Source organism: Aquila chrysaetos, chromosome 4 (genome assembly GCF_900496995.4).
Source record: "Aquila chrysaetos chrysaetos chromosome 4, bAquChr1.4, whole genome shotgun sequence".
NCBI classification, from domain to species: domain Eukaryota; kingdom Metazoa; phylum Chordata; class Aves; order Accipitriformes; family Accipitridae; genus Aquila; species Aquila chrysaetos.
The window spans coordinates 48,352,175-48,379,150 of NC_044007.1; the positions used below are offsets into that span (position 1 = coordinate 48,352,175).

At 39.4% G+C, this 26,976-nt stretch overlaps 1 long non-coding RNA gene across 1 annotated transcript; it reads left to right on the forward strand.

Moving 5' to 3' along the window:
- Positions 1-1,127: 1,127 nt before the first annotated feature.
- LOC115340101 lies at positions 1,128-26,650 on the forward strand. The gene is made up of 3 exons (XR_003922920.2): positions 1,128-1,258; positions 1,935-2,029; positions 26,540-26,650. It is a non-coding gene; the product is annotated as an uncharacterized LOC115340101 (long non-coding RNA).
- Positions 26,651-26,976: the final 326 nt, after the last annotated feature.

Here is a 26,976-nt window from a genome sequence, read left to right on the forward strand (position 1 = left end):
GTGCTCAAGTTCCTTTACAGGATCTTGTGAAGCTGTGGGCTTGTGGACTTCCCCAGCTAGTTGCACATAAAACTTGGTTATTGACCTGTGTGAAGAACAAGACAATTCCTGCTGTTGCTTCCTGATGGGATTTAGCATTCTGCTATAGGATTTGCCTCAAGAACTGAAACGGTGGTAGGATTCAGCTGCAGGTGAAAGCAGATCCTCTCCACCAGTTCTGATAAGTATTAAATCTTCTCCAGGTCTAGCAGAAGAGGAGGGCTTATGCTCAAAGGTGGGATGCAGCTCCAGATGAAAACATTTATAATGCCTACATGCTCCTCTGGCAGGCAGTGGAGATCTAACGATTGAAGTCAGTGGCATGTAGAAAATTATTCTACTGATCCACCTGGTTTAGTGTGAAATGACAAGCTTTCAAGGCTCTAGCAACTGTATTCACTAAATCTCCACTGAATGTAGTGGGAGCTGAAACACCAGCTCTTTAGCTCTTACTCCCATAAGAGTGCTGGTAAGAGGGCTTACTCTGCTAAGAGACAAACAGGGCTGAATCTCACCCTTTGAGTCTGAACATGCTCTTTCAGACTTTGGGAGATTCAGATGCTCCCAACACTGGAGCTATGACCAACCTTTGCTCTGATTCTTCTTGTTTTTCTTGGTGTGTGTTTTTCTGGTTCTTTAGAACAAAGGTGCTGCTTTTACTTATGTCTTTGCTCTTAAGGCATTAAATAAAAGGGAAGAAAGCTTCTTGAGATCTCTATGTTTAAGAAAATGTGAGGTAGGATATGTGATGGTAGATGATGCTCAAGAATATGCAGCAGTTTTCGTAAACGTGATAGTCACTGCTGGACTCTACAAAAAAAAACCCCAAACCTCTACTTAAAGGAACTGAATAATTCACACACACACACACACACACACACACGCACACAAATCAGCAAAGCTCCATTAATCATAATGATAGCATGAATTACACACCTCAGGCAGGGATAGTTAAAAGAAGGAATATTTACTGTTATTAATATAAAATACTCTTCAAATTTTGTATTTGTTTATTCATAGAATAGGACAAGAGTAGGGTTTTTTTATTATTATATTTGATTCATTTACAGTAACTGCTGGAGGCAAAGGAACACAAAATCTTTGAAAATCCAGGCTAATACAGTCTGATGACACAAGTTTGAAATCCTCCTTATGAACATCCTGTCTCCCCCACATCCTTATTGCAGTGCCTGAAGTGTGGCAAAAGTAAGAGTTTCAAGTAAACACCTCTGCACCTTTTTTCTCTGTGTATTGTTTCAGAGGATAAACAGTAAAACCTGACTGGAATTGGTGCTGTCTGTTTGTGTTGATCTGAAATGTGTTTAATTGTAGTTGATTTTGAAAGAAAATATTGCTGAATAAATAGTTTCTTTTATAGGCTTTGAACGTGAATAATTTGAATCCAAGTTTGGTATAGATTTGCCAAACTTACTTAATGTTGTCTTCATATGCTGGGAAAAATGGTCAAACATTGCGAGTCTGAAGGACTCTTTACTGCCCTCACCTTCCAAAACTGAATTGCAGTGAAACAGAATGGGATTGCACAATACCTCAACCAAAATTAAAAAATAATAAAGTTAAATTTAAGCGGAAATGTGGTTTCATTCAAATGGTTATTTTTTTCCCCATAACTGGGTATCAGGTTTCAGTGAGCAAGACTTACAAAAGAGGGAGTAAAGCCCTGGGAGAGTATTTTAGAAACTCCAGTGGAAAGTAAAAACTTGTCACTCCCATAAGAATTGCAAGCCTGGCTTGATTCACAGTGCAGGAGGGTGAAAGTATTGATGTAAAGTAACCTCATTCAGGATGTTAACGCAATTCATGACATCAAAGGATTAGGGTAAAAGATCAAATGTAAAGATATAAATAAAATCTCAGATGCTTTGTAACTCCAGGGCATGCATTGTGTCAGACCAGAGGGACTGATGAACGAGGAAAATATGGCTACACTGGATGAATTACCCGCTCCCATCTTGTAAATGAAAAGAAGGTAAAGTATTTTTTTATTGCCTTGACATGACCTTCTGCCTAAGCCATAGCAGCAACAGCAAGAGAGATGGTAGACTTGCTAGTTCAGCTGTAGTGTGACAGAAGATTTCCTGAGGTTTTGAACAAGGAGTGTTGTTAAGCACAGATGTACATGCAATGGGAAAGAACTGACAGTGGAGCAAAGGGTGCTGTTAAATAAAATCTTATGAAGGAAATCTATTCTAAGTGTAAATGTGAAAAAAAAGATGGAATAAATAAATATTAATTAAGAACAAAATAGCTAAATATATTTAAAAGGCCATAATAGCAAGACCTGACATGCAGCTAGGTTGCTACTCTTTCGGGGTGGGAAGGTATTTTTTCACATCATCACTTGGCCCTTGACAAGAAGCTACCAGGTTTTTTTCAGCTTTACTTAAACAAACTGTTTGATAGCAGCAAGAAGTAATGTGCAGCATGAAGCAGGCCACGGTGGTGTGTGAAACAGCACAGCAACATCCAGGAAGCCTAGCACTGAAGCACGTAGTTAACTGTGAACACATGCAGGTGGTGCAAACATGGAAGTCTATTATGAAACATAATTAGTAATGAAATACATAGCCATATTATTAAGGTTACTGTTTGGTGTTGATCCTGAGGGTCTTATACTTTCTTATTCCTTGGCCCAGAGTTCTGTGAAAGGGTAGTGCTGGGGAAGGGGGGGAACAGGCATCACATGGTCCGGTCTGCCTCCACTTCAGCTGGATGGAGGGGGAGGACCATAGGCTTTTTCCTTCTCATCCTGTTCCATTTGAACAGCTCAGGACTGAAGAAATCTACTTATCACCTGTTGAGCCTGGGAGAAACCACAGACCAGGTGATTCTAAGTTACAATTTGCTTTGTCTTGTTTTCATAGCAGAAGCGATACAGCTCCTTGGTTGGCATTCTAGCCAAGCTGGAAGATCATGCCTGGTCCCTGAGGTGAAGGCAACTGAAGTTGTCTTTAACAAGAATGATTTGGACGTATCAAGATATGGTACCAATTCCTTCAGGAACGAGGAATCCTTTTCACCTGAAGGACCCCCTCTACACATTGCTGGGCATTCTCTTTCTTTGGTTAATAGTTGTTTCCTCCTCTTTTCTGTTTAGTTTCTTTCCTCCAAGGAGTCATTCCAAACACTAGCAAGAATCTGGAGCCATAAAAATTCCTGGAAAATATTTTAGGTTTTGTCCTTTAATGTTTAGCAAAACCCAACAACTTTGTAAACTTTTGGAACAGAACTGTGGTATTAAAACAATTTTAGAATCCCTTTGGCATGAGTCACAAAATCATGTCTAGTCCCAGCACGTAGCTCTGCAAGTCTTGATTTCTATCCACTTTCTTGTGCGCTGAAGTAATAACTCCTCCGGAAGTATTTTTGCTGATTCATATTGCCAGGAAAGTTTCCCCCTTTCCTTCACGCTTGACCAGTAGGTTAGTTGGGAACAATGATATTTCTTGAAGGCTGTACGTAGACAATGACTTTGAATTCTTTTGACCCACACTCAGGGTCCTAGTCTGAGAAACATGCAGCTTTTCCTAGCTGCTGGAAAAATTCTGTCATAATTTCTAATGTAAAATACTTCCAAAATGACAATGTTTGTAGATAGGTAAATCTTACCTCTGCCAACTTAGAAAAACAGCAGCTACAAGGCTGCCCCAGTCCACTTTCATTTTTCAAGGGAAGAGGTTGAAATGATAGCATGGAGATATTTCCCACTCATTTTTCATTGTCTGTTTATTGCTGGCAGCTGGGATCATTAGGGAGATAAAGAGCACTTCTGAAGAAATACTTGTGATCCATTCTCAGCTACTTCTAATTTTAAAGGACTAAAATCCTTCCATATGTCTGTGGAAAGTTCATCTGTCTAAAGGCTGGACTGTGTGAAAGGGAATATCTTGAAGCCCTTTCAGGGCATGTGGATGTGTTTGAATAGGTCCTGTTTCTACTTCAAAGTTCTTAGTTTCTATAGAAATGTGGCTCATCTGGGATTCATCAGTTCTGAGATTTATCAAAGAAAATGACCTGAATCAGTCCTTCCTGCTGTCCCTGGAAGCCTGAGGGTGCCTTGGCTGTGGTTTCTCATTTGAAATACTTATTCTCTACAGGCAGTTTTACAGCTATCCATCACTGGAGAACACTGGCCATGAAAGTAGTGTGGCTTAGCACATTTTCTAGTCCATTTGCGCTGGGCTGTGGTCTGTAGCTTGAGTTGCCACGGTGCTTACTCCAGACATCAGTCAAGCTTTGGATTAAGACCAGAGACTTTGCCAGTTGTTTCTTGTAACAGAGGTAGTATTGCATCACGTTGGTGAGGAAGGCTTGTTCAGTAATGGAGAACTTGCCCACTGGCCCTTTTTTACAAGATAAGGGTTTGCAAGGAGACAAGCACCTGTCTGTCACAAGCCCTTTCTCTGTTCTCCTCCTCTGTGGTATCTCAGGACCCTTTACAACTTTGTCTCGGTAAGTGGAGGAGAGGTGGATTTTTGAAAGCAAAGATACCTCTTTCTGTTATCATTACTGACAATAATAATACTGGGTTTATAGTGATACCCTTCTGTATATGGGAGCCATGCAGTGTTTGCTGTATCCAGTCTGCTTGTCATGTTTATTTATTTAGTTTGTTCTTAGGGTCAGGGCCATCCGATGCAATATCTTTCAGCTATACAGACCCCGGAGTCGTGTTGGATTTAATTAGAAAAATATAAACTAAATAGAAACAAAAAATAAAGAAGATAGCATGGATATCAGGGTATGGGAAGAAGAATTAGGTGGGAAAAGGGCTGCCTGTAGCCATGTGGCAGGTGTGCAGAAGGCAGGCTTTTTCAGTACCCTCACCCTTTTCCTGTGCAGTCCGTTCAGCTGCAGTGATCTGGGCTCTGAGCTCCATGGGAGCAAAACACAGCCTTGAGACAGGCACCAAAGTCTGGAGAGAAGGTAAAATTCACAGCCAGGCCTATGCTTTCTGGCCTCTTGGTGTTTGTGGATCACTCTCCAGCACTTCAGATCCTAGTTTTGGCTCTTTAAATCACTGTTCAGAAAGGGCCTATAGCAGCAGCTGCAGGGAATATTTTGGAGACTCTTAAATAGCCTCTTTGGATTTTCTGCTATACTTGCATAATGTTTTTCTTCTTGGGATTTTGTTGTTGCATTAAAGAACAATCTGATAAGGAAATGCTCTTGTGACATCAAAAAATTTAGGCATTTTGGTACCAGAGTGGAGTGTCTCTATGGATGACTACTGATACAAGTAATCAATGCATGTTCTCTGGGAATAATTCCCAGATTTCTCCTCCATTGCTCCCCTTTTAAAGGATCCTCTTCTTTTAAGTCAGTGGCACCTCACACAACTACTTTCTCTCTTAATGTTCAGAGAAAAAGATACTTGCATATACTTCTGACTTTGACTCCTACTATAAAAATGTTGTAGCAGCACTACTGCATAGTGGATTATTTTCTCTTGGCCTTGAGTAGAAATATTGCTGAGTAATATGCACAGTCTTCATGGTGTAGTAATTCGGTTGATTGCTTTCCTCACTCTGTCTTTTTTTACAAGTTAATTTTCCATGGCAGGTTTTCAGTCTGAGAAAGGGCCTGTAATAACTGGACATAATGGTGGAGCATCTACATATCCTGCAGCAGAATATTGTAGAAGAACTGCTAAGGAACTGTAGTTTATAAACACGGCACGGTTGGTAAGCTCATAGACCACAAAAATCATGGGGATAGGTCTGGATGATACCAACTGTCTGTCTTAGTAGTAGACTCTGTGGTTAGGAGTAAATTCATATTTGGTTTAGCTAACTAACACTTCAGCATCTAGTCTGAAACAGTTACCTAGATACCCTCGGTATCAGAGGTGTGTGTGGGGTATCTCAGTCAGGGTAATCAATACCTTAACCAGGTTTATCACCATGGCCTTAGACAAATGTAACATCCTATAGCATCAGCGTGCAAAGAGATGGCTAACACATGAGGTGGTGGTCTTTGTGGTGGCAGTATCAGAGCAGACGCTCACACTGCAGTGTCACAGGTAGGGGCTTTTTGGCTCACAGCTGGCAAGCGTGGCCTATTCTGGAGCCCGTCGTTCCACTGTCACCTTTCCTGATTGGCAGTATGTTTTTCACTTCAACCATCAGCCCCTCTCCTTGCTAGTTAGCTAGCTGATCTGGCAGACTAGATCACTGACCTTCTGTCTTGCTTTGGCATCCTTGGATGTGGGTTTGAAGTGGTGGAACTTTCTTCTCATGAGAGAGGGACCAGCAGTATGAAGTCAGAGAAGAGATTTCCTCATCTGTTTAAGCTCCTAGTTTCTAAGAAATGGTTTGTCGCATCCTGTGAGGATGTACGTGGTCATGTGCATATCAGAATGAGGTGTAACTGGGTATTGTAAGCTGTGAAGTACAAGAGATGTAACATTTTCATGAAGAAAGCAGCACTTGTGTTATTAACTGGTTGCTTGTAGGACATTTTCAGGCTAGGTATCTTTTTTTCTTTTGGCAATTAACATCCAATATGAGCTGTATTTCTATAGAAATCTTATTTGAGGATGTTCTATTAGTAATTGACAGGTCTTTTAAAGTGCCATTTGTGTTTCTTAGAGGGTGGTGTGACAGCACCAGAATAACTTCAGAAGAGCCTGCAGCAAAGGGGAAGAATGAGAATTTTCTGGTGTGTTTATCCTACCTACAACAAGGAAGGAAATCAAAGCAGTAACTTCCCAGAAGGGTAACAAGGCAACTTACTTCCACCTATTTCTTACTGTCACTTCTGGCATTTAGTCCTTTTTTCAGAACTAAGTTCCTCTCACTGAACTTCATGGCCTCAAGGAGGTTCCTATGGCAGCACCTGAACCTGAAGCTAGACTTTATTACTAAATTCTTATTGAAGGGGAAAACTGCTTTCTCTCAGCTTCTCCTATAGGCCACAAACCCTATTCTTACTTCGATGTAGGGTTCCATTGAATTTACATTGTGGAAGTAAATTGTATTTCGAGTCAGTCATTATTGGGTATGGTTTTGGCAAGGTTTCTCAAAAACAAATAAGGGCTCATAAATAGGCCTCTTATTTAAACCAAAATGAAGAAAATAGCTACTTCCCAAAGGCATTGTAGCAAATAATTAAATGGAAAATAGAAAATCTGACTGTCCTTTTCCACCTTACAAATAAGATTGGAAATAGAGTACTTGAGAACATATGGAGATTTATATAAAATAAGGAGTCTTGTTACTGTTTCAGTTATTGAAACAAGTAGAACAAAAGCACAAATGCTCTAGCAATTACATGGGATAAATTGGAAGCCATGGCAAGAATAGTCAGTTAACTAATGAAACCAGACCTGTGTGATGAAGATGCTCTTTCATTTGCTGAAGGCCTCTTTTCCCCTCTCCTCTTGGGCAAAACTGGAGTATAAAGCCAATGAATAAGACCAGCAGTTATAACCAGCAAAACAGGGCAACTTCAGCTGTTCTGAGAGCTCTCCATCATGTTGACCTGCCACGCTCTGCTCCGTACTGTTGGGCCTACACTGATCTCTGTTCTTGCGTTTTGCTTTTGTTTTTAGAGCTATTGAGAGGATTGCCATTGGAAACAAAGGTAATGTGATGTGTGATGTAGAAATAGTTCAGGAACCATGTCTTCGGGTCATAGTGAGTACCCTAACCATGGTTTTCAGGAGTGGTGTCCCTCTTCATTTAATTTAGTTAAACATTTGACTTAGTTTTTGTTATTTAAAGTGTTTCTCTGAAGATAACACTTTCTACTCTGGTATTGGAGTGTTTGGCGGGCAGTGAGACAGTATGGATTTGATACTGTTGCAAACATAAAGGTCAGTAGAGGAACCCCTGAAAATATTTTCCTTGTTAACCCATTAATAGGTTTCTGTGACATTATGTTCTAATGATATTTCTGCTGTCTTTAGAGAAGGCATCTTTGTCAGCCACCTTCTTCAGCGCCTTGATCATCTCAGCTCTAAACATGTAGCTACTGTCTTTCCCCTTACTTCATTTTGATTTGAGCTCTCCTGGAGGAACAGTGCTTGCAGAATAAAATTTCTGCAGCAATTCACGGTATTTTGTGTTGTTATGTTATCCCAAGTTTTTGCACATTCAGTTTACTTTGCTGGTGGCTTGCAAATGATAAAGTTACAATCACAGCTGGTTATTTACTTCATTTATTCAACAATATAGTAACAAGCTTCTTTATTGTGTACCTAGATTATCTGAATCCATAGGTCAAGTTTTCCTTTGGTTATTTTGGCAGGGAAAAAGTAACAGTCAATTGTGTAATCACTTTCTAAGATCTTCCTTGTTCCAAGGGCACCTATTATTAGCAAGTAATACAGCTCCCAGTAGCTATGCCTTTGGACTGTAGTATGTTTTAATGTGTCTGAAGAAAACCATGCATTGTCTGTGCTCAGCAAAAGGCTGAGTTTATTCTTGCTGGGGCTTTTCAAGATCAACAATGGATTTATTTCCCAAGCATAAATATTTGGTCTTGTTCTAGCTATGCAAAATTATTATAGGTCTTCCTAATAAGCACATTTGCTTTCTGTATCATTTAGTCACATATGAAATGTTTTTCCAAGTATTCTAAAGTCTTATTTTAGTGACTGCAATAAATTTGTCATAATGTTATTTTTTTTCTTGTAATCTGTAAATGCTTTAGGTAACCTCACTGTTCCACTGTATGACCTATTGTAAATTCTTTGGGGTTGGAACTCTTTTTTATTATGTCTGGTGTGCCATACTGCAATGTTATATAATGTTAATAGGCAAAATAAAGTAGAACAAAGGAAATAAAGGTGAAGAATGCCTTTTTGAGGAGATATTGGAAATTATGGACAGAATTGTGATGAGGTGTTCTCAGGGTACCTAGGTACCTTTCCAACAACATCTTTTGCATCTTGCTTACTGCCAGCACTGCTGTCAGAGCGAGCATGGTACCCTTCTTGTAATGTCTGAAAGTGCCAGTTTGAAATTTTATTCTGTACACTTTGTAGATAGAGCCTTTCAACTTTTTAAACCTTTTAAAAAGCAGATACAGAATTCTAGTATGATGACAACTTTTACATTCAATTTTCTTTGATTTTATAGAGATATAAATAGCATTCTAGAGTGTCACTCATCTCTTAATCTCTAAGTGTGGGCCCACAAAGCACCATTTTTAGAGTCTCTTACAGGCAGGAGCAACGATTTAGATCTGACAGCCCTAATTCAGTTAGTATCTACAAATTGAGGAAGGCAATATTTTCTCTTCTAAAACCTGGCCCAATACTATTTAGTTTATGCTTGTGTTTTTCCAGGCAGCAAATTCATACAAAGCATTCCCTTGCCAGCCCTCTAAATCCGTGTAGGGTCCAAGTTTCATGTTTCATGAAGAGGATCAGCATACTTAGTAGCAGGTAACACTGTCTTGTGGATGATGAAATTCCTGACTTCCTTGCTGAGAGACAGGATTTAAATCCAGAGAGTCTTTAACAGGCAGAAAAAAGAATATCTCCATTTAATTCAAGGGATAAATGAAATAAACCTTTTTTTGCAATTCACATGAAGCAACGGCGGTGGTGCATGTTATCTTTTATGCAGTACTATTCCCTTACTCAAGGCATCTTTGTTTCTCTTTTTTCTTCATTTTGAGGTTGATACCAACCTCTAAATCAATTGAATTTCCTTTTTAATTTTTTAGTAATGTAACCTAATGGGCTCATGGCTTTGGACTGCTGGCTGACCCATGGAGCTTTCCACCTTTTAAGGTATTTTACCTCTTTCTTTGATGCAAGATATCTGCCATTTGGTGGTTTAGGGTTGAATTATATTCTTGCTGCCTGAGTGTTCTTCAGAAAGGTCTATATCTTAACCACTTTGGAAATGAAAATGTTAATGTTTGCTTGTATTTTCAAATATTGTGCATATTATGCAGCCTTGCTCCTTAAATGCACAAACTGTAAACGGTTCACTCTTAATTTCCTAATGTCTCTGTGTGTCTGTGAACACACATGATGCACTGCCAACCCCCTTTATGCTGACAAAAACTGGAAAGTCTGATTATGGCATAAATCAATTCACAAAATAAATTATAGAAGCTCTGGAGCACCGCTTGATTGAGACTGAATTACAGTTTCTCTGTTTTGAAGAGTTTTTGCAGGTTTCTTACACAGCTGGATGCAATGGACTCAAGTACTTCATCACAGAAAGTGCAGTCAGCTCACAGAGGGAGTCTTGGACCTCAACAGAGCTGACCAAGGTCTCGTAACCAGGATTTTCAGTCAAGTCAGACATCCACAAGGCAGTATTGTGTTCCCTTTCCTTCCAGATTGGTTGAAACCTTGTCCCTAATTTTATTCTTTAGCAGAGATTCTTAATGAATTATTTCCATCCTACAACTACTACTATAGGAACCTCTGTTCATTGAGCAATCTACTTTTAAGGCCTAAGTTACTCAATTTTTAAAAATTCATAAGCAAACTGGAAAATAGAGAACTATGTGCAAGCATCCCGTTAGGCTAAAGATTATTTGGCACTAATTTTGTTCATGGCAGGTTTAACTCTTATATTTTGAACTGTGCTTGTTAAGAGGGTTTACTTAGTCTAATGACTGCTGTATAATTATATCAGTGTTCCTTAGTTTTTAAATAAGCATTTATGTATCAAAGACTTGTACTGCAAACCTTATCTTGTTGGTTTTATTCTCCTGGCTCATACCTTGTAGGGCAGAGGAGCAGGTTGTTATTTGTTCCAGTTCTTTTCTTTGCTGCAACATAAACTGAGATTCTAATTACAAGCTGAAACATAAAAACAGTTGTAAGAGCATGTCCTCTGTGCATATTGAAGGCATGGGTGGATGGTTACAGGAAAACATTCTGGCTTAGACTGAAGCAAGCATCTTGCAATATAATCAGAGCTGGACACCTTTCTGATAGGTACGCAGACCCCTACTGTGAGGAAAAAAGGTGATTTTTATCCTTCAGAAGAGCAGAAGGGGATTGTGTTTTGTTCCTCATAAACTCTCTGTCTACCTGCCTACCATGTGAAAAAAGGTAGGAGTAGGATTCAGTGTTTTCCCTATTAATCAGTTCAGTATTAATGAATGGATGAAGTTGGTGGGTCTGTATGGATGGTGAAATTGGAGCTCAAAGCGTTAGAGATTAGTGAGGCATTTAATTTAGTAACGTATGTTTGTGTGGTTTTACCTTTGAATATAGATATATCTGCATATAGATATGTCTGCATTCTTTGTAGTGGATCTGAGATGTTTCTGTATGTTCAGCTTCCTGTGTTTGTAACCTTGTGTTTTAGACTGCTCAGTCTGCTGACTTCATCTGACAATAAGTAACACTTTTAAAAATACTGCTGATTGGAAATTTTCTATGGAACTAGAAAATACATTTTTTGCAGGAAAACTTTAATTTTAATGACAATGAAGTTAGTACATTTGGAAACTTTAAATAAAGTTTCACTGTTTAGGATTGGGTCCACTCAAAAGGAAACCTGATTTGAAATTTGTTCATGTTTCATCACTGTATTGGGTTTGTGTGGCAAGGTTTTGGTAGCGGGGCGGTTACAGGGATGGTTTCTGTGAGCAGCTGCTAAAGTACTGTTTGCTACTGTAAAGAACAGCAATTTCAGGAAGATGGGACTCTGTCTTAACAATGAACAGAGATGAAAAAGTTGTTCTTTTGATCATATTTTTCTGATGTTTTCTGAAACATGTTTCTGATTTTCTGAAATTTTCTGAATAAAAAGTTGCTCTCACAATGTAGATAACAGGAAGTGCAGGACTTCAAAATTTAGAAAGTGTCAAAAGGAAAACAAGAAAGTGCTTTGGTTCCTAGGTCACTGTTACATGGAGCCTTTCTTGTTGTAGTTTTAGAGTGTCCCTCAACCAGCTGAAATGAGGGCCAGTGTTAGCTCTCCCCAACCCTGCTTGTAGGGCGGAATCTCCTGGAAGTCTATCAGCAACTTGATTCTGTGTTAAGTATGAATGTAAGCACTATTTACCAAAGTGCCACCATTTTCAGTAAGTCTGTCCTAGAGTGGGGATTCTCAGTCCATCCCTTCTCAGCACCTTTTTCATATTATACTACTGGAGTCCCAGGGAGTTGGAAACCAATCTGTCATACTCTTAAACCGAAGATAGGCCTCTTGTGCTTCCCTCACCTCCATCCCTTTCGTCACGAAGGTCAGTGAAGTTCACTGCTGTTTATGTTCACATTCCCAGTCATACACACACGAAGCCACCTGGAAGGCAGTTACTGCTAAATAGGTTGGGCTGTTTTTTGACAGGAGCAACCTATGTAGAAGGCCAGACAAATCCGTGTCGATCTATTAAGTCACCTTGATAACCCAGGAAGATGCCAGGCAGGGAAGGGGTGACAACGTGTCTAGCATTCCCTAACCTAAAATGTCTTTGATCTCAAATCACTTTAACAAACCCAACAATTTCTGTGTGATAAAAGTTGGAACATGGTTTTGTTTTTAATTATCATTAGTATGTCTTTAGGAATCCACACAGGTCAAACAGGACACACAATATAACGATAAACAGATTGCAGAAGAGAATTTGAATCAAGTTTCAGGGCTGCACCTATGTCATGCCTACAGGTTTTGGTGGATGGGGGCCTGAGCCGCAGCAGGCACCGCAGAGCACTGGGGAACTGCCTTGTATTCCCTCACTGTTTTTTCCTGTCATGTTTCACTTTCGTGTCCTAACTTCCAACCTTTTCTTGCCTTGGGGCCAAATGGTTGGCTGGATTTGGACATCTGGCCAGATTTTTTCCGCTGGGATTAAGGAAAGGGAGAATAGGATTGGGGGTATGCTGTATCTATGACCCTGTTTATTTGCAAGGTGTGCATGCAGAGCACTGCACACAGCTGGAGGATAGAGGTCCTCTTTCCAAAGTCTGAGCCTGCCCTTTCAACAACTGCTCAACAAGATGAGGCAACTCCTGGCTGCTTTCCAGCTGTCTTCAGCTATAGCTTTCCATTCCTTTCATTTATACATAGACTGCCAGACTGATGTCCTTGTGTGTGCACTCACTGTCTAGGGAAGCCTTCCTGGCTGGTGGTGCAGTAGTGGTTTCTGTTATTTCTGTGCATCACTTTACAAAGAGATGCTTAAGCATTCCTTTATATTAACAGTAAAAAGGCTGAGTGTGTCTACTAACTTTTACTAGAGCTCGAGTCATACCTGCATTTAGCATTTTCCAGAATATTACTGATGAATTGAAAAACTAATTATAAAAAAAGTCTGCTTTTTTTTTTTAGTTTTCCATTCTGTTAATATTGTAATTACATTTTTTTCCTTTATCTGCTGAATAAATTTGGTGTCAGTGAGCAGATGTCTCTGCAGTAACAACGAACCACCTCCTAGACAATCTTGAACTTTTATTTGCTTTCCTATTGTTTCATCTCACTTCCAGGAATGACAGATGATTTAATCAGCCTCAGTTTTACCTTTTATATATACTATTCTTCCAGTTAAAACATGCCCTTTCTTCTTCCGGCTCCATTAGACCTCTGAGGGAGTGCTTTTGTTAAAGGGCTTGTTGCTCTGCTGTTCTTGTAGATTCATACATCCTCATACATTGTTATCATACATCTCTTGTATGATGTAAAGTCTGTGTGTGTAAAATGGGCAAACAGTCTTCCTCAGGCAGAGTTCCTTCAGTGATCATGTCTATATACCTTTCTAAGAGTTGATGATCTCCTGTAAATGTTACTAAATATTCAACCATTAGTGGACCACCACTTGCTGATTAGAACAGAAAGTGATTTTAAGAATTCATATGCTCAGTGAATAAGATTTAGCATTATTTATTTGACAATTTAACTGTTATTCCTCTTTTCCCTGTAGACCAACAGGGGAATTTAATTCTCCCAAGAGAATTCAATTGTTTTAGGCCTCGGTACCAAAAAAATGGTTTCCATCATTTATTACAATTCTCTGATGAACAACTAAAATGATAATTTGATGCCATCCCAATGAAATAACAATATTAACCTTAATTTTTAGCATTTTGTGATACAGCAAAGTACAAATAATTAGAAAGGAAAACTTTACTTTTTTTCTCCTGCTTGCTAGGAGACTGCAAGGTGTTGAAACAAAAACCCTACTTGAAATTAGTTTGGAGATTTCTTCATTTGATACTTCTTGGCCAATGTACAGTGGAAGTGCAGTACATATTGTGCTGGTTAAATATATAATCCATGCAGCATTTTTCCTATTCTTAATTCGGCATAGCTATTTTATGACATAAAATAGAAATTTAGTAATTAAACTGGCAATTCAAAATTCTCTTTGCATAACTCATTTATTGGCCTGGTCTGCCACTGATCTACTGCAAGCAGGTAAAGGAATATACTGAAGTAATCTTCTGTAGCTATAGAAAAAATCATCTGAGGAAGCAGCTCATATGCTTCTTCTCCTAAGAATTTGTTTCAGACACTGTAGTGCTTTAATGTTTGTGCGAAACAAAAGAAAACACTCCAACAGAAATACATTTTGAAATTGGTCAGAATTTTGCAAGAGTTAATTTATTTCTTGCCCAGTGCACTGCTTCATTAATAGCAGTATGTACTAGGGGCTTGGTTCTGTAGTAGTATAATCTGGCATGTGTATAGTGACTTTACTAGGAAGAACACTAGCTTGATTAAAAAAAAAAAAAAATCAATGTACAATGCATTAGGTTTCTAAAATGGTTATCTGGAAGTACCTGAAAAGTAATAGAGGGAAAAAGAAAAAAGCATCATAAGCAGGATCTATCCATAGGTCTGCTCCTGGCTAAGCATATTTCAATATTTTTCAGCAGTGATTTAGAAGAAATATTTGTTTTGTTATAAAGGAAAAGCTGGGTCAGTCAAATACAAAGGCATACACATAGCATAAAACAGCCCAGTATATTAGGAAATAAATAAAGGGCTTAGCAGCAGCAGTAACTTATGTTTGACCAGTAAGTTCCTATTGCAATGCTGTGATGGAGAAGAAATACTAGCTATGCATATCTAAATTGGGGACTATTAAGTGGGAGAAGTTAGATACTGCATTCATGAAGATATTTGGGGGTTAGAAGACTTGTGCCCCAGCAGGAGAAACGCAGGCTGAACAACTGGGAATGAGCCAGTGAAAGCTTCAAGGGTGATTAAAAAAAAAAAAAAATTCCATCATAAGATAATTAAAAAACTCAATTTATTTTACCCCAGTGATGAATATGACATGTTTTGCAACTATGTGTTTGGGGAGTAGATTCCTGATACCGGAGAGTTTTTCAGTGGAAAATGATAAAATGCAAGTTAGTGGTTGGTAGTTGGTGCTAGACAAATTCAGGTTAAAAATAGGAAAAGAAAGATGTAAAAAATTCTGTATTGAGAATAATCAACCTTTAGAAAGTGTTGACTAGGGATATTAATCTCTAAGTTTCTGCAAACAGAAATTATAATGTGCTTATACTTTGTAATTTGAGAGGTTAGCCTGGAGGCTGGTGGTCCCTTCACTGCTTACAGTTATCTGAGCTACACAAATTTAAATCAGATGAGGAATTACCTCCTACACATAAGTTGATATTAAGAGGCATTCTTACGCTGAGCATGGAACATTCCTACCACAGGTTAATAGGTTTTTTTCTCCCATAATGTTGCCCCAATTTTTTTTTGTCTGAGAATGGTTTATCTTCCAATAAATAAAGGAGCAATACACAAAGCATTTGTTTCTCAACCCCTCCCGTTCTGCTCTGTCTGCATAAACAAGCAAGGTTTGTAAAGCAATTTTGAAACTGATAACTGCCAGAATAGGAACATGCATTTTCCTCAGTAAACTTTATATTATAAATTGATTGCAAGAAGAAAAAATGCAAAGAGGATAAGAAATTATGAGGCGAGGGAGAAATAACCATACGTTAGGGGGTTGCCTTACTTGAAGAAGAGAAAATGGAAGGAAATGGGACCCTTCTACACCAGACCTTCTTCTTTGTCCCATCCTATCAGTTTATTACTTTTAACATGAGATAATACGATATAGAGATCATATGATGCTTAAGCCATAGCTTCTGTACAAAGGCTACTTTTTATCTCAAATGTGGATGATGCAAACATCTGCCTTGAAATAAATAAAAATATTTGTGCAAAAGCAGACCAATTCATTAGTTGAATTATCATAACAACCATTTCTTAATGCACTGAATGGGTAAATGAAAGTTTATTTTGTATTTTACTTTTAAAGAGCCTAGCAATAATTCTGGGTATTTTTACTATCCTTAAGACTATGCAGTATAATGGAAATGACTGTAATTTCCTTTAATTTTTCACAGTACAATAGGTAATTGAACACATTAGCTATTTTGATGGAATGAGCAGCAGCTCATCTTGTTTAACCTGTCTAGTCTATAAATACCTGGAGGAAAAGAAGAGCAATCAAAATGCATCTCTAAGTCTCCAAAACTTGCTAAGAGGCTAATCAGTTGAGATGCTGGCAGACTGATAGGGAAATGAATTTGAGAGTCACAGGCCACTTGCATATTGGCAACTGTTCCATCTGCTCAAGGGCAACAACAGTAATGAACAGCAGTCCACTGCTACCGCAAGCCCTTCTTGAAGGGAGGGAAGACACTTTTCAAGTAATCAAATTGCAAATATCTAGTCATCCACAGACTATAAAGCCATATGGAGTATAATGGGTAACCTGCATGAATCACAGGCATTGAGGTAAGAACTTTGTTAATAAGTGGTTATTCAGTTAATTTTGCAGTGATGAAAAAAACAGCTGAAAAATTTTGAGTTGTTCAATAATTTCAATAAAACAAAACATACAGTTTTCAAGTCTTAAAAAAAAAATTGAAATAAATCTTGAAGCAATATATCAAGAGCTATTAAATTCAACATGTTTCATTAAAGTATTATCCTGGGGTTTTTTTGGTTTATTAACCAGGACAGCAGGGAAACCATGTGTGTTTTGCAAAAAAAAAGCGTGTTGAGGTCAACTAGAGCGTTTAATAAAATTTTATCAGAAACATTTCACACAGCTCTAGTTAATGGGTTTGAGGGTAGGATTTTGTGCCCATTGTAATGAGGTCACATTTCTCATCAGCTTCTGCTTCTTGTTTCTCTTCCAACATAGCCTTGTTTGCTAGGTCAAAACATAAATGATAACGGTAGCAGCTTATATTTGTGCGAATTATAACAACAATTTCACTAGCTGGAGATGAAATAAATGGACCCAGTTGTTCCCTGGATACCGGTGACCTAATCAGGATTAATGAGAATTTTTGTCCTGTGGACCTGAATCAATACTGTTTCACTCCTTCAATTTTTTGTTATTAGTCAGTTCTCTTTCTAGCAAGCAGTAACATTCCTGCTGTATACACTGATAATTTATTTTTACAACTTTGGAAAGGTGGTTCTGCTCAGAATACATGCCAGTATAGCAAACAGTCTTCTTTATGGCCTCTGGAGAGACAAAATTAGCAAGTTACTGCTGGAACTTCTCACTGAATTGTTATTGTTTTGTTCTATCTGCACCATTGTAGACTGTGATCTGATCAGCTTTCACAAACCTATCCCTGCTAACTAGTGCAGGGTATATTATAAAGCTTGGTGGAATACTATGGATTTCTAAGTTTATCTTTATTCATTGGTAAAATAAATCCTCCATTCAGCAGGTAGAAATAAAATTACAGGAATATTGGAATTAAACCATGCACTTTTTTTCAGCCAGCTGTACAGTTCAAATTATGTTCTCTGTAAATATTCTGCACTTGAAGTTAATATTTGTGTTTTTCTGATATTCAGGAATGTTCTCAGGTACTCAGTGGGAGTAGTTTGATTGTTGTCAAAGCTGAAAACAAGTTCTGAATATAAACAGTATTTGTACGATTTTTTCCCTTTTTTGCCTTGCTTTTCTGCTTATTTATCTCATCCCAATAATTAAATTTTGATTCCATTTTACTAACCTTGTCCTACAATTGAATACTGAATGCTGTTTATGCTTTGCTTTGAACAACTGCAGCTTTCTAACCACAAGGTGACTGAGTTATAGTAGCTGAATCTAAGAGCTTTTTGTAAATGCAATAGGTTTATAACATGAATAATGATGCGCTACAAATAATGATTTTCTTGAGAATTACATCATCCTCTGGAAAGTGCTACATCTAGGAAATGAGAGTGCACGCTGCACATCCCATATGCATAAGACCTGAGTTTCTGGAAAGTGGGGGAATATATTATGTACCTGCATTTAAATTTGACCCCTTGGGAGGCATCAGATCTAGTATGAATTCAGTAATATCATGGCAGGCAGCTCACCTTGCCAGTAGAAATTGTGTGCTCTGCTCAGGCAGAAAGGTTGGTCATCACTCTCCTCAAACACCAGGATTTTAATCTGAATGCATGTAAGTGAGGTAGAAACGAGTGACTAAGCTGTGCAGGCTAAACAGTGCTAAGGGAAGGCATGGGGGCTGTCCAGCTTTAATGCATTAACTGAGTGAGTCCAGTTAGACTGATGTCCCAGCATTGGGAAGGAGCAACTGAAGGTGAACTTCATGGTTCTAATGACCTGATCCCACTTTAACCTAATCAAGCTGTAAGATCTGCTAATTTCGCCCCTGGAGAAGCTTTTTTTCACATCGAATGAAGAGCCCAAGTCATTCACTATACAGTGGTGCTTCAACCAGAGGTGTTGGTGGAAGGACACCTTTGTCCCTCACTGCAGTGATGAAAGCTTTTGAATTTGTATCTCCAAAGTACTAAATGTGGAGTGAACTCTCCTGTTGTGGTGGTCACATTACACTGCAATTCAGAAAGGACAATTTGATGTGGTGCCACTGAATGGGTGGCAGTTTAAGGCTGGGTTAGGGAAGTGCATTGCTAGGAATTGTCTGTTTTATAAAACATGCAGTATGTGCATGGAAGATTATGATATTTTGCTACTTCCAGTTATTTGAGAGCTTGGTCAGTGAGACAGTAGAAGATTTTGAGGTGCATGGCACAACCTCTGTGTAACTCAGTGGAGTGCATGATGCATATTTTGTATCTTGCTTTGCTTCTAAATATTCATTTTGATAAGGGAGTTATCATGTTCATATTTAAGCTTAGCTCTTCCCTTCTGTTGCTGTGTGGTGGGTTGACCCTGGCTGGACACCAGGTGCCTAGCAAAAGCTGCTCTATCACTCTCTTCCTCAGCTGGACAGGGGAGAGAAAATATAATGAAAGGCTCGTGGGTTGAGATAAGGACAGGGAGAGATCAGCCAGCAATCACCATCACGGGCAAAACAGACTCGACTTGGGGAAAATTAATTTAATTTATTACTAATCAAATCAGAGTAGGGTAGTAAGAAATAAAACCAAATCTTAAAACAACTTCCCCCCACCCCTCCCTTCTTCCCAGGCACAACTCCACTCCTGATTTCTCTACCTCCTCCCCGCCAGCAGCGCAGGGGGACAGGGAATGGGTGTTGCGGTCAGTTCATCACATGTTGTCTCTGCTGCTCCTTCCTCCTCAGGGGCAGGACTCCTCACACTCTTCCCCTGCTCCAGCGTGGGGTCCCTCCCACAGGAGACAGTCCTCCATGAACTTCTCCAATGTGGGTCCTTCCCACAGGTTGCAGTTCATCACGAATTCCTGCAGCGTGGGTCCCTTCTATGGGCTGCAGTCCTTCAGGCACAGACTGCTCCAGCGTGGGTCCCCTGCGGGGTCACAAGTCCTGCCACCAAACCTGCTCCAGCGTGGGCTCCTCTCTCCACGGGGCTGCAGGTCCTGCCAGGAGCCTGCTCCAGCATGGGCTTCCCATGGGGTCACAGCCTCCTTCGGGCACCCACCTGTTCCGGCACGGGGTCCTCCCCAGGCTGCAGGTGGATACCTGCTCCACTGTGGACCTCCACGGGCTGCAGGGGGACAGCCTGCCTCACCATGGTCTTCCCCACGGGCTGCAGGGGAATCTCTACTCTGGTGCCTGGAGCACCTCCTGCTCCTCCTTCTTCACTGACCTGGGTGTCTGCAGGGCTGTTTCTCTCACATGTTCTCACTCGTCTTTCCATCTGCAGCTGCTGTGCCACAGCAACTTTTTTTTCCCTTCTTAAATCTGTTCTCCCAGAGGCACTACCACCATCACTGATGGGCTCAGCCTTGGCCAGTGGTGGGTCTGTCTTGTAGCTGGTTGTCATTGGCTCTGTCAGACATAGGGGAAGCTTCTAGCAGCTTCTCCCAGAAGCCACCCCTGTAGCCCCCCCCCTACCAAAACCTTGCCACGCAAACCCAATATATGCTGTCATGTGCAAAGCAATAAAGTCATTCATTACAAGGCAGAAATGATGAAGCCAAAGAGGAACTACACCAGGGAGCCAGACGTCTTTTTGGGCATGCCATTATCCAGTTCGTGCCTGGGGGAGATTGTGATCTGAAGCCTTGGCACCCAGGTCCCCCATGTGAAAGGAGTTTAGGTAGCAGCTGTCAATACTGTGTATGCCCCTTCCTCTCACTGCTCTGATCAGCTGTAAATGCTTCCATGGTCTTTAGTAGCTGCTGATATATTATGAAGACTGGAGATGTGAAGCAGGTAGTGAATGCCCAGTAATTTTGCAATTTGGCATTCTGTTTGTACATAAAGAAAATTAAGGGCAGAAAGCATTTTGAGTTTGGAAAGCAATGGCAGAATGCTCCAACATGATGGGATCAATTCCTGAATGGTCTACAGATAGCGCTGCATTTCCAAAAGACTGCTTTTTGCAATGTACTTCACATCCATCAATAACCCTGGCAGAGGTAAGGGATCAAGGATTCTGTGGTTCTCTGGATTTGCAAGACTTTGATCAAATTTCTCCTCCTGAGGAAAATCTAATGTGTAGCGTTAATAATAAGGCAGCATTATGGGATATTGAAAACAAAGGCTGGTAGCCACAAAACTCCTAAGAGATGGTGCTAATCTTGAGAAGTTTTAGATATTGGATTGGTCTATTGTAGAAGGTGAAAGGCAAAATCCTGGAGTGCCAGATCTTCAACTCAGGTCAGTGAAATCAGTTTGCTGGAGCAGAAACAGCCTCTATCCTAAACCTCTAGAGTTCATTCCATTTGGACTGTCAAGGAAAGGTTAAGGGTGACTTATTCTTGGTCTTTTTGTGCTGACGTGGGAGTTGGTGTGATTGGAATTTGGGGCTAGACAAATGGCAAAACCAAAGCATCATCTCCTCCTTCCTCAACTAACCCTCTGAGTGACTTCCTAAGAATTGTGCTGGACCTTGTGTTTTAGGTCAAGCCTGGATGATTGCTTTAATTTTGTGAGGTCCAATAGCTTGTATCAGATGATGATCGTGTTGTGTGACCTCCTGTGATCTCTTACGAGAGGTCTCTTATGAGAGGTCTCATGTGAGGTCTCATATCTGTGAATCTGGGATAACTTTGTATTGAGAAGTTTGTGGGAAGACTTTCATCTTGATTTTGGGGATGGAAATGTAGAAATAATTACTCTGGTCATACTGATGTACACAACAGGGTTTTTTTCTATTTTATTCTGTTCTTATTTACTAAATTTAACAGATCTACTTAAAAATTGTCCCCTTTTGCATGCTGTTCTCCCTTTCTGTGGTGTGGTGTAAAAGTAGCAGTACTGCTACACTGGGGCTTAGGGATTTCCCCTGTCACACTTCATTCAGAAGCACATAGGTTGTCATTCTCTCTGTACAACTTTTCTCATCTTAATGTATTTGATTCATGTGGATGCTTTTAATGTGGCTGGCAGGACAAATAGAAGCCTATTATCTGGCATTCAACATTTTAAGTAAAAAGAGCAATTCAAGGTAATTTATTGTTTTGTAATATCAGAACTTTTGAAATATATCCATGTTTTTTCTTGCAGAACTAGCCCTTGTACATTCATGGATAAGCTACTGCACACAAGACACAATGCTTTTGACTTCTAATTAGTCCTTCCAGCAATTGTTATTTATAGAAGGTGGAGTGACATGATGTTGGAGATGAGCATGATTTCAGTCCTGTGCTCCAAAAATATGGCTTTCTATAACCAGAGTGAACAACAAATTAATTTTCAAGACAATTCTCCATAAGGTTGAACAATGATAGGACCTTAGTGCATCCATGCATGCATGCAGAGCCAACTCACTTCATGATTGCTGGATGCAATGGCAATGGGAGTGAACAAAATGAGAGAGTAGAAATCTGTATACAGAAATGTTTATTCATACATGTGAATGAGTGATTGTGGTCTAATACATTTTTACAGTAGTTAGTATTATGACTTCCAAAGTCTCCACAAGCATGGCCATTGCAGAGAAAGAAAAAGTTCCCATGTTTATTGGTAAAGGCCTCTATGTGCTCCTTATTTCAGGAGTCTTTCATGTACTATGAAATCATCAAAGCTGCTGTGTGTATCTCCTGTTGGCTTAATTTTTTTTGTCAGAGTTACTGAGGAGTAAACCTTTCTTAAAAAGGGAAGATTTCTGAGATTTTTTTTTAAACTAGTGCATAGCGGTTTGGCTTTATTATTACATTTAATGGATACCGGTGATTAAAAAGAGTACGGAACACATTTCAAAAAAGCTTCATATAGGACTAAATATAGTGCTTCTTTAGTCTAAAAATATAACTATTACTGAAAGTGCATTTGGAAATTTTTCTACTTCTAGTTCCTTCTTAGTCATATGTTGATGCCACTAACCTGATTTGAAATTAAATAGTATCGACCAGTTATCACAAATACTTTACATTTAATGTTGAATTATTAGACTGTATTCATTTATTGGTTTTACTTCCTCCTACCCTGCTGCTCCATCTGCTGCATACTTTTCCTACTAGGCTATTTTCTACCTACCTTTTTAAGCTAATATTTACCATGTAGGGAAATAACAAGGCATTGAATACTTAGGAAGAATGTTATTTGGGGAAGATGGAAGAACTGGAGTCAATAGAAGACTATCTGAAGGGAGAAAATGAGAGATTTATGACATATATTCACAATGACAATAGTTTAACTAAGAGTATGACTTTTAAAACAATTTATTGGAACTGATTCCTTGAATGTAGATGTCCAGACCTTAGTTGTTACCTGATTTATGGTAATTAACATACTATCAAAAGTTTAGATTTTTTAAATAAATTTTTTTTCTAGCTCTTGAGGGAAAGAAGTGAGAAAAATACAGAGAAAGTATTTTTCAGATAAAATATTTTACAGGTAAACACAGGTAAAGTATTTTTCAAAAATATCATTATGTAGTTCATCGGTGCAGCCAACCCCCCCCCCCCCCCCCAAAAAAAAAAAAAAGCCACTGAAACTTGTAGCTATTTGCCAGCATAGCATGTTAGAGAGTGTTTAGTGGCTTTGGAGACATCAATATGCAGTTCTTTTCTATTCCAGTTCCTCTTTGAAAATGGCTTTATCCATCTTTTCTAAAAGTGATGCTTTTGCTTTTAAATTATAAATTGATTAAATATTGTTTGTTTTTATAGCCCTTCTTTATGTAACCCACTCAGAGCTGTTGACTACTGATGTGCAAAATTAATCACTGTAGTTAATTCTAAAATTACTACAAATGTCTGCAAAAAGGTAGATGCTTGGAAACTGCTTAGGTGGCAGGTTTCTGGAGACTTAGCAGCTTGGGAAGTGTCCTGAGAAGGCACAATTTTAGTTAAAAATTACTGTAAAAGAACAGCAAGAAATATTTACAGTGCTCAGAAAAATGTAGATTTCCAAACACTACAAATAAGATCTATTGGAATGGACTATTCAGGTGATTATCGAAATGTTGTTTAATGGAGGCGGTTTTGGTTTTTTTTATTAAGAAGAATGGAGTTATTTTTACTTGGTCATTGCTTCCCTTATCTATTTTTGTTTTCTTATTTTGATAACAGCAGGCTGAAACACTTATTCTTACAATTCTTGTTAGAGCACAGAGCTAGTACACTGGCTTTACACAAGCCCTGGTGCTGGAGATGTGTCAGAGACAAGCTGAGTAGAGCGGGCTCTAGGGACTATGGCTTCCATAACAGAAACAGTGAAATAGGCTACGACAGCCTTGAAGTGATTTTCATTTACAGTGGCAGGTGAAAACGGTGGTATTACTGGACCGGGGTGAAGTAAATGAGACAAGCAAGAGCCACATTGTCAGCGGCACAAAACCCCATTTTCTTGACATTTCTGAATGAGAGCTTTTTTATCTTCTCAGAAAAGTGGGGGCCACTCTTACCAAAGCCAGATTAGGAGTAGGGCTGGATGCTTTCTGGATGAGGGACACTGCATATACCGGGAATATCAGCCTGGTTTTGTCATGTCTGAACTACTTTTTTGAAGTATGGAAGTTGTGGCTTAAATGCTCCTCTGCCTGATTCCAGCCAGCACTGGGCACTTGGAATAAAATTACCCTTTTCTCAGCATGGGATTTCATTCTCCAAAAACTCATTCCAAAGACAACATGGGTAAAACCCAAGAAAGTCTATCTCTGACAAATGAGCAGTCTGCTTTGCAAAACCAGGAGCTCAACTCATGACCAGCTGAAGAACTGCATTTTCTATGGTAGAATGTCTTTCCTTTTAGAACATATGAAGTTTGCTTTTGATAGGAGAGAGCATTGAAAGCAGAGCACTAACATCTGAAATGAGCTCAGCCTTTCCTTGTGGATAGATTGCCTTGGGGAAAAAGTAGATGAATGTCCTGTCACTATTTTTGTTGCGGTCTCTTGAGGGCAGTCACAAGCTGCAGCACTGGCCACCAGGAAAATGCTAGAGCTGAGGCTTCTAATGTGAAATCTTGCTGTTACTGCTTCTGCTTAATGAATGGAACAAATATTGGTAAAAGGATTAAATCTAAATATTATTAGTGTTATGCACGTGGCTTAAAATTCCTCCTGAGTGAACACCTGGTGAACAAACATATAACCCCTTTGGTTTCAGTGGAGGTGTCCTGGATTATACAGCAACTGGGGGAAGAAGGTTTTATGTAGAAACAACTGACACACAACTGGGAGAATAAGCAGCTTACAGGAAACTGTGGGGAAGACGGTCAAGCTGAATTTAGATACTCTGCCTTATTGCCCTGAAAGAAAGAAATGCAGCTACAAGATCATTATTTAATGTGGATACACACCAGTTAGCTAAAAGGCAGTGGGTTTAAGTGCTATGTGACCTGGGTGCTCTAGCTGTTTGCTAAGGTGACTTCATTCCTCCAGGTGCTTTTTCTTTGACTTTTCCCATGTTGCCACCAAGCCAAAGGTGTAAGTCTGTGCTGCTGCTTCATTCCTTGTGAGTTGCTGTTGTGCTGGGGCTGGGGCCAGAGCCTGTTGCAGTCCGCAGTGATCAAGCAGGAGACAGGAGCTTTCCCTTTGCAATAAGAAACTCAATGGAAGCAAAGGGAAAGTGAGAAATGACTGGCAGTGGAAATGTATTTACCATTACCCAAGGCAAAGGGCTGTGAATATAGCTGGAGGATTTTTCTGAGCTTTTGTCATCATATTTTTGTGGTAACTTCAATTTGCCAAGAACAGCTTCAGATAATCTCTCTAATACTGATTAAGACAATACAGCAACAGCATCTGTGAGAGGAGGAAAAACAAAGAAACAAAAAGATTAACCTTTGCTAGACCTGTGGTAGAAGACAGATCCACCTGAGGTCTTTGCCTTTAAATTGTATGATGTGTTAAACCCTGAATGTGAGAGCATCTACGTATCTGGGTATGGCTCTAGCAGGTTTATTGCAATTTTATCACACATTACTGTCCTCGCTTTGATCCTGCACTCATCCGCATGGTCAGTAAGGTCTGGACTGCATCACAGCGCTGGTCCCAAAGCAGGCTCCTTGAATACATGAATAGCAGAGAACAGTGGTAACTGGCATTTTTCTGAGTTACGCCAGTACGTGTCTCAGACCAACATGAAGACAGTTGGCAGAAGCTCTTTTTCATTAGTGTAACTCTCTTCACAAAGGTTTTTGCTAGGAAAAGCTGAGGAATATCCCATTGACTTGACTTGTCACACAGTATGTCTCCTTGCTGAAGACTTTATACCAACACCTGTAGTTACGTTCAGCATTAACACATAGGATACCTGAAATGCAGACTCTTTTAAATTTAATAACCCAGTTCCTGAGATCTGAGAGAATTCAATCTGTTGTAGTTTAAGGGAATTGGCAGGAGCTATACACTAAAGGAAGGGCTGTTGATTTACCTTCAGCCCTTTACTCTCTCATATACTTTGCTAATTTCTGCACTGGAGAAGCACAAGTTTCTATAGACAGGATTACAAATACACTCAATGAGGGAGATTCAGAAAGGTGGAGGGCAGGGATGGGAAATAAAAGTGAAATTCTTGTGGAAGGCAGAAGGAAAGAGAGAATTTATTTGGCTCACCCCTATGTAAAGTTAGAATTTAAATGGTATAAATAAGTTTTAGAATTAAGTGCATACATACACATATCTCATACATTGTTGTATCTATTAGTTATTCTGATGCTCTTCATACCTCTCTCTTTTTTTTTGTTGTGGTTTTTTTGTTGTTGTTTTAGGTTTATATTTGCAGTTCTGTATCCCTTGTTGTTAAGATTTCCTACCTTGGTTCCTCTGGTTGTTGTAAAGTGGTGATGAGTAACATTCTGGAACAAACCTTACTGAGCCAAGGCAAGTTTCCAAAATTTAATGCATCCTTGCTCACCAATTGCATTTGTAATGTTGTGACATTCTTGTATTTGGATGAGTCCCTCAAATTAATAGAAATTGGTTTACCTCAGCTCTAGGCTGCGATTTCATCTGTAAATTACACAGAATCACAGAATGGTTGAGGTTGGAAGGGACCTGTGGAGGTCTTCTGGTCAAAATCCCCTCCTCAAGCAGGACCATCTAGAGCCAGTTACCCAGGACCGTGTTGAGATGGTTTTTTAGTATCTCTAAGGATAGAGACTCCATAACCTCCAGGGGAAACCTGTGCCAGTGCTTGGTCACCCTC